The following is an 8752-nucleotide window of genomic DNA, read 5'->3' on the forward strand; positions in this document are numbered from 1 at the left end:
ACTTCACTTTCACTTTCCACTTTCATTCCCATCTCTTTCAGAATTTTCCACAGTTTGCTGTTATCCAAACAGTCAAAGGCTTTGGTGTAGTCAATAATGACACCCCACTCCAGTACTCTTGCCTGGAAAATCCCATAGACGGAGGAGCCTGGTGGGCTGCAGTCCATGGGGTCTCTAAGAGTCGGACACGACTGAGCAACTTGACTTTCCCTTTTAACTTTCATGCATTGGAGAAGGAAATGGCAACCCACCCCAGTGTTCTTGCCTGGAGAATCCCAGGGACGGTGGAGCCTGATGGGCTGCCGTCTATGCAGTCGCACAGAGTCGGACAGGACTGAAGCAACTTAGCAGTAGCAGCAGCAGATGTTTTTCTGGAACTCTCTTGCTTTTTCCATGGTCCAGTGGATGTTGGCAATTAGATCTCTGGTTCCTCTGCCTTTTCTAAATGCAGCTTGAACTTTTGGAATTTCACGGTTCACGTACTGTTGAAGCCTGACTTGGAGAATTTCGAGCATTACTTTACTAGCATGTGAGATGAGTGCAATTGTGTGGTAGTTTGAGCATTCTTTGGCATTGACTTTCTTTGGGATTGGAATAAAAACTGACCTTTTCCAGTCCTGTGGCCACTGCTGAGTTTTCCAAATTTGCTGGCGTATTGAGTGTAGCACTTTCACAGCATATTCGTTTAGGATTTGAAATAGCTCAACTGGAATTCCATCAGCTCCACTAGCTTTGTTCGTAGTGATGCTTTAAGTGATATGCTTTTAGTGCCTTCAGATTCATAAAATGAGCAAAATAACTATTCCTAGGATTTCAAATAAAATTTGTGACTAGCATCAAAACTTTCACATTATTTCAGAAAGTTTGCAGATTCTGATATTGAGTTCATTAGGGATATACATTTATAAGACTTGTTGATTGAAAATATATCGGGTTCCAAAAATCATGCCTGTTTTAGAAGAAAATAAAATCATTTTGAACCTTAATGCATTGTTGTTGTTGTTCAGTCACTAAATTGTGTCCAACTCTTTGCAGTCCCATGAATTGCACCATGTCAGGCTTCCCTGTCCTTCAACTATCTCCCTGAGTTTGCTCAAACTCATGTCCATTGAGTCAATGATGCCATCCAACCTTCTCATCCTCTGTCGCCCCTTCTCCTCTTTCCCTCAATCTTTCCCAGCATCAATTTCTAATTCATGCACATGAAGTCTCATATGAGATCTAAGAAGAGGCCAAAGCAGGCAACTTTTATACTTTTTAGATGAAGAAACAATAAATGTATGAAGAATTGACAGGACAAAGAAACTTAGGCTTTGGTGCTTAATTAGTGCAGAATCTAAACAGAGTTTGGGGTTGGGGGTAAAACAACACTCAGCACTAGAGATAGGGAATTTGGGTCAAAAGCCTTGTTGCTTTAGTACACCTTGTTACTTCTTTAATTTACTATTCCAACTCCAAACTCTGTTTAGATTCTTCACTAATTAAGCACCAAAGCACCTTTCACATGAGAAATTTATTTCCTACTTTCAGTAAGACAGAAAGAAGAGTCAGAGTCAGAGTGTTCCACTTGTATTGGTCACTTTTTTCTTAACTTAATTCAAGAAAATCCATATGCCACCGAAGCACATTTTTGCTAAGAGTACCCCGAGGAACTAAGACTCTGTGGGAAGAGAGAGAGATAGAGAGAGAGAGAGGGTGCAGATGTACATAATGGACACTTGAGCATGGTCAGCAGGTAGCAACCACTGCTATGGTGACTCTTGTCATTGGCTTTTTGAGTATATCCTTTCCAAGGAAGAAAATTATCTGTTTTATCAGTTACAGCATATTGGTGACAGTGAAAGAACCCTGAGTTAATGCAAAGTCTAGATGTCATTTTATATGGTCTGATATTGTATTAACTGAAAGAAAAGTTATTTTCCCATCTCTACTTTTCACCACTGACCTATTACATTATGTGAAATTAAAAGAAGAAATTTTCTTTTAAAAAAGAATAAGTATACTAATTTGAACAATAGAGGTAGGTTCTGTAAAAACTGAAACAGGAAAGAGTATATAATACATTTTTGTTCACTCTGTTAAAACAAGTCCCTCACAAGTATGCTGTCAGTTAAGGTTTAGCAGTAGGAATAATAGCTCGGAATGGGGTGCTCAAGGTATAGATAAATTCAGAAAAATTTCTATTTAAGCATCATTTAAAAACAGTAGAAATAGTAATGAATTTCACTAATGGTAGCACAAATCACTAATTAGAAGCCAGTCAATAGGATTGTTCAGAAAGAAGTGAACTATAAATCAAAAATTAATCTTATCAAGAATTAGAAGAAAAGGAAATGAAGGAACCAGGAATGTGACCTTTTAATACAATGGCACATAAATTGGATGTATTCACTAACACAGAAGAGAAAACTATTTGTAATGATTGTGTATTCTTTCTTTGTATTTAAAGTTTTAGTTCCCAGTTTCATAACCTAATGGGATTTTTCTTATAAATAGTTCATACAACATTGTTGAGTGGCTTTATATATATATTTGTAAATTTCTATGGTAAAATTTAAAACGTAGATGAAATTTTAAATACTTTAAGAGCCAAACAGTATGTATAAAGCAAACAGGAGAAATAAATCTGATGTGGGCTTTTTATTTTTGTTTTTGTTTTTTTTTTAAATTTTATTCAGTATTGGACACAATTTGATTCCTAAGAGGTTTAGAATAATTACAAGCAACATTGTCAGCCTGGTTATATTTCAGCTATAAGGGTAGCAGCAATATATTCAACATCAACAGGAAATGTTCTTCTTTGAAAATTTAACTTTTCATCTCTATTACAAGAGCAGAGAAAAATCATGTGTGGTGTGTATCTCCCAAACTGTATTTACTTAATTCATACTTGGGCATTCTCTAGTAGGAGGATGGAGCAAAGAATGAAGACTATCCTTTGTTACCAGAACATAGAGGGTTGTCACAGTGCAATGGTAGCATCTATTGACATATATATAACATAAAATTGCCTTTATTTTCCCCAGATCTTCTTTTCCTTGAGCATACTGTATCTAGATGCTGAAAAGACATCATTCAAATCAGCATTTTCAATTTTATACAAAGGAGTACAAAAACACTGAAGACAGCATTGGGCTGAAAACAACATTGAAAACAATTATTCAAAAGTTTTAATTTTTATTTTTCTGATGGGGCCAAAAAAATAAGAAAATAGAAAGTCAATATTTATCTTACAACAGTTTCATTGGAACACAGTTTATCACTGTGTTCCAAGGTTATCAGGGATGGCATGCTAAAGTTGAACAATGAAAAATCAGAAAGTCTGTTATAGATAAATAATAGATGGATAGATAGATCATGTAGACATATACTAAGCATTGCTTTGCACTATGGAAAGTGAAAGGAGGTTATGGCCCTAGGAACTCTGTAATCTAGTGATAAAGGCATCTATTAAATAGAAGATCACAGAAATATATAGTTACTCAGTATGACCATGACTTAAGGAAAATAATTGTATGAATAAAAATAATTCAGAAAGGTAGTGTCAGTGCTGACTTACTAGAAGGTACGACACTTCCTCTATAAGTAATTGTTGGTGTTGTTCAGTAGCTATGTTGTGTCCAACTCTTTGTGATCCCAAGGACTGTAGCATACCAGGCCTCCTTGTTCTTCGCCATCTCCCAGAGTTTGCTCAAACTCATGTCTATTGAGTTGGTGATGCCATACAAGCATTTCATCCTCTGTCATCCCTTTCTCCTCCTGCCTTCAATCTTTCCCAGCATCAGGGTTTTTTCCAATGAGTTGGCTCTTCGCATTAGGTGGCCAAAGTATTGGAGCTTCAGTTTCTGCATCAGTCCTTCCAATGGATATTCAGGGTTGTAATATTCTAAACCAAAGTAACTTCCTTCTATTCCTTTTATTTTGTGGCAGAAATGGCTAATTGATTCATTATATTTTTTAATGTTCTACTTGAAAATTTAACCCAATAAGCTACTGAAATTTTTGGCTGGTGCACTGAATTATAGCAGAAATGCCTTACTGTGGTTACTTTAGGATAGTGAGAGCCACATGGAACGGTTACAGTCAGGGCATTGTTTCTCTCTGATTACCCATTCAACACCCCAAGGATGAACCAATTTAGGACAGTGTCCTATTGCATTCCCTGAAGTGGAATCTATTTCTTCCAAAGGACCCTTAATAGTTCTTCATCTACTTCAATTTTCCCAAGTCCAATAAATCTATTTCTTAGTCCCTGAAACCTTGTTTTATATACTGCCAAGACAGGTCTGTTAAAGCATGTAAAAACAGATAATTGCCTGTGTTACAGGTATGAATAGTTATGAGTATTCATCATTTTTAAAAATTTTAATTTTCTGTATATTATGATGTTTTGACATCTTTAAAAAAAACAACCCCAAAACAAAAACAAAAACAAAAGAACTTTCAGTTTAGGTACAGATTGCTCCTCCCTGGGTGAACCAGTTAATCAATTCTTCCAGACAGCATGACTCAGGAAACATGTCTTTGATATGCAAACTAACCAGTACAGAGACAAACCTCCTCTGGTTCTGGTACCCTAGGAGGTAATATTTCTCTATCTTAGTCATCTCTGGGCCAGGCACTGGGCGACTAGGGACCACCACTGTCTAGCCTACTGATACTATTCAGACAAGACCACCCTCAGTCACCCTGCCCTTTTTAACCTGTGTAAACCCTAATAAAGCTCTAGCCTAAAGCTATTGCTTTATCCTGTTTCTAATCCTTAACCCAAATTTGGCGTTCCTGCTGTGACCCTATGTTTGGAGCTACGCCTCTTGTTTCTAGGGCAACTATGAACATTAAAATTTTCTTTCAATTCATTGACCTCTCCATGTCATCACTCAGTCACCTTTATAAATTAAGACCCAGAACATTTCAGAGAAAAAGGTTGGGAGAAGTTCCTGCATTTGGCATTTACATTGTATTAACTTAATGAAATATCTCCTTGTATTAAAAATATTGGAAATTTAATTTTGTCTGAAAGCAATTTTTCTCACAGACAGAAAGCTTTGGACTCTTACTGACACAGAAGGATAGGTTTACTTATTTGTACAAATACTGCAAATATTTTGCCATTTGGAGATGTTGCAATATGGAGCTTGTATCATCATTCTTCATAGCTATCAACAATCATCAAATTTCATACAAAATTGCTCAATTTTCATTCAATCTGAGTAAACACTATCTACTTCAAGGCTGATAGAGCACAATGTGAAAAAGAAAACTTTATGCTATCATATGATAGATGAAAAAGGTTCCTGTTTTATCATTGTTAAAGTCTGCTATGAAAGAATGCATAAAATTTTGAATAGCTATCAAATAACTCAGGTTTTTTACAATCTTCATGAAAAATATATCAATTCCTGGATAACACAGAATGTGCACTACATTGAGTCTGATTGCCTTATTTCACTCAAGTACTTCAAGGCCAAGAGACCTTACTGTACCCTCATTACTTAAAATTTTTTGGGAATTCTGTTGCATTCCCTATAAAGCTAAGAGCTCTTGGATACAGAGTCATACTGTACCATGTTTTAAGTATTTTATGTGAAATATTTCTTATCATTGGTGACCTGGAGAAGAGTAGTTTGGTGAGTACTGGAGGCAAAGGCCAGATTGGAGCAGATTTAAGAGGGAATGGGAAAAAGTGAGGAGGAAACAGGTAGACAGTGCAGACAACTTTCAGGAGAAGCTTAAAGCTTCCTAAAGGGGAACAATGGAGAATTTAGAAACATTCATGTTTCCATTTAGATAGTTGTATGAATCAGTACAGACTTAGAAACAGTCTGTTTCCCTATGCAGTGTCTAAAGCACAGTATAGTAGGTGGATAGAGGAATGGTTCAGCTTGTTAAGATCATGGGTGGACGTAAGAACAGCAGACAGTATGCGATAAACACTTTTCCAAGTGCTTTACATGCATTATCAAATGTTCTTTGGACACACACACACACACAATCTGGAATAGAAATGACATTATCTTATTTTTATAGAAAAAAGCCAAGCCACTGACAAGTAAGAGATTGACCAAAGTTTACAAATACGTATATGTATAGTTGGAGAACAAAGTCCATAGAGTTTATTCTTGTTACCAAAATTAGTACCATCTCCATTACCAAACTCTTCCTGTTCTGGAATTGTGAGGAGAAATACACAGAGACCAGGTCGAAGCACATTATATACAACCTGAAAAGTGAAAGTGAAAGTTGCTCAGTTGTGTCCAACTCTTTGCAACCCCATGGACTATATAGTCCATGTAATTCTCCAGGCCAGAATACTGGAGTAGGTAGCCTTTCCCTTCTCCAGGGGACCTTCCCAACCCAGGGATCAAATCCATGTCTCCTGCATTGCAGGTCTCCCGCATTGCAGATGGATTCTCTACCAGCTGAACCACAAGGGAAGCCTAAGAATCCTGAAGTGGGTAGCCTATCCCTTCTCCAGTGGATCTTCCTGACCCATGAATCGAACCAGTGTCTCCTGCATTGCAGGCAGATTCTTTGCCAACTGAGTTATGAGGGAAGCCCCTATATACAACCTGGATACCTTGAAATTTGTAAAGAGAATATGGAAGATTTTGAGACTTATGCGTATTATGAGCGTGACTGTGGCTTAGAAAGTTACGATGTTACCTGAGGAGGATTTACACATGAGAAAGATATGTTGACAGTGCAATGGCCAGAATATACACTGTTGCACTAGTTCATGAAATAAGGACATGAGATCTTATCTATAGTATTATCACACGCATAGAGAAGGGAGACCAGATTCCACAAAATGAATCATCTGCTCAGAGATATGATGGCCTGGGGAACAGTGTTGGTTTGGGTAAAAAATAGTGGGACTGTCTTAAACATAGTTTTATAAAATAGACAGAAAATATTTTAAAAGATGAGAACAGAACATTGGAGAGGGATCCTAATGGTTATTGTGGCTTTCTATGTCTTCTGAATAGAACTTATATCCATTGATTAAGTCATTTAGAAATATTTGATCACCTGCTCTCCTCTGAGCTCTGAGTTAGATATTGCAAGTGTAGAACTGAAATAGATAGACCTTGTAGGCTATCAGGAGTTCTACTGTAAAATAGAGAATGTAGATAAGTGAACAGACAATTGAAATACATTTGTGGTAATTGCTTAGAAGTCAAGATAGGTATTGTATTAGCATATTTGAGAGTCCTAATCTAGATTGGTGATATATATCAGAGAAGACTCTCAGAGCAGATGGAATTTTCATGAGGAAAAAGAGAAAATCTGAAAAAAATAGAGGCTTGGAAAACATCTGAACATAAGGGCAAGGGTGTCAAAGAAGAAAGAATTACCTAGGTAGAAGATGAACCAATAAATATACAAAATTTTTGCTAAGTGATGTCAAATAGCGATTTAAGAAGAAATATTTAATAAATCCCACCTAAAGCTTTCAGATATAAAACTAAAAGAGTGCATATGACTTGTAACTGAGTGGCTACCTCTCAGGCAGCTCTCTAAACTGCTAAATTTAAATTAAATTTAAAGGGTAAATTAAAGAATATGTGTATGTTTAGGAAGCAGAGGCAGGAGACAGGGCTAAAACCTTAAAAAGAAGAAAGGTAGAACACAGTAGTGGTAGGAAGATGTAAAAGCTTTGGCATGAAGGCAGAGACATCCCTTATCCTGATCAGAACTTGAGAACAGACAAACATAAAGCTGGTCACCAGACCAAATGAATACAAAGAAAGGTTAGTGAGCATCAGCCTCAAACATTAGAAGGAATTTCAAATGTGTGTGTCATCTTTTATTCTGATGGCTCTTCAGTTGGTAGGACAAAGACTTCTGGCCCCTTTTTGATGGACAGGATCCACTCAGATTAATGTTCTGTTGATACGACTTCTCCCCTTCCCCTTGCTTGTGTCCCCAAGCAAATGCTGATTATTTCTGTCAACAGTTGTCTCAGTCATAAGACCTATATTTGGAATAGCATTCAGCTAAGTAACCAGAGAGAAATGATTGGTCAATCTATGTTCATGCATGCTTCTCAAGTGTCATTTTGCTTACACCTGAAAGCTTTAAGGTAACATTAATCACAGTCTTTTTTCATGCTAGATCGCTCTCCATAGAGAGCTCACCATCCTACCACACTATGGAATACTACCTATTCAAAGTTGAATACTACTGCTAGCAGAAAGGGCAAATATCAAATAATTAATTAATGCTAGGAAATATTATTTAGGACGATTTCATGCAAATGAAAGGACAATGAGCAATTCATACAATAAGACACCTTATTTTTAGTAGAAAATTGGGAACAAATTCAGCTTCTTGGTTGAGTTTTTATTTTAACTTTTTGAACAGCTCTATTAAGGTATAATTGATGTACAAACAACTGAACATATTTAATGGTTTCATTTTGATGAGTTTGGTGATGTGCATAGATCCACACTACCATCACCAATATCAAGGAGATAGACATGTCCAACACTTCCCAGAGTTTTCTTGTGTCCCTTTGAATTTTTGTTTGGTTGTTTTTTATTTTTTGTGGTAAGAACACTTAACAAGAGAACTACCCCTTAACAAGTTTTGAAGTGCACAATCAGATCAGATCAGATCAGTTGCTCAGTCGTGTCCGACTCTTTGCGACCCCATGAATCGCAGCACACCAGGCCTCCCTGTCCATCACCAACTCCCGGAGTTCAGTGAGACTCACATCCATCGAGTCAGTGATGCCATCCAGCCATCT

This window comes from Bison bison, unplaced genomic scaffold (genome assembly GCF_000754665.1).
Source record: "Bison bison bison isolate TAMUID 2011002044 unplaced genomic scaffold, Bison_UMD1.0 scf7180017864491, whole genome shotgun sequence".
Classification (NCBI taxonomy): Eukaryota; Metazoa; Chordata; class Mammalia; order Artiodactyla; family Bovidae; genus Bison; species Bison bison.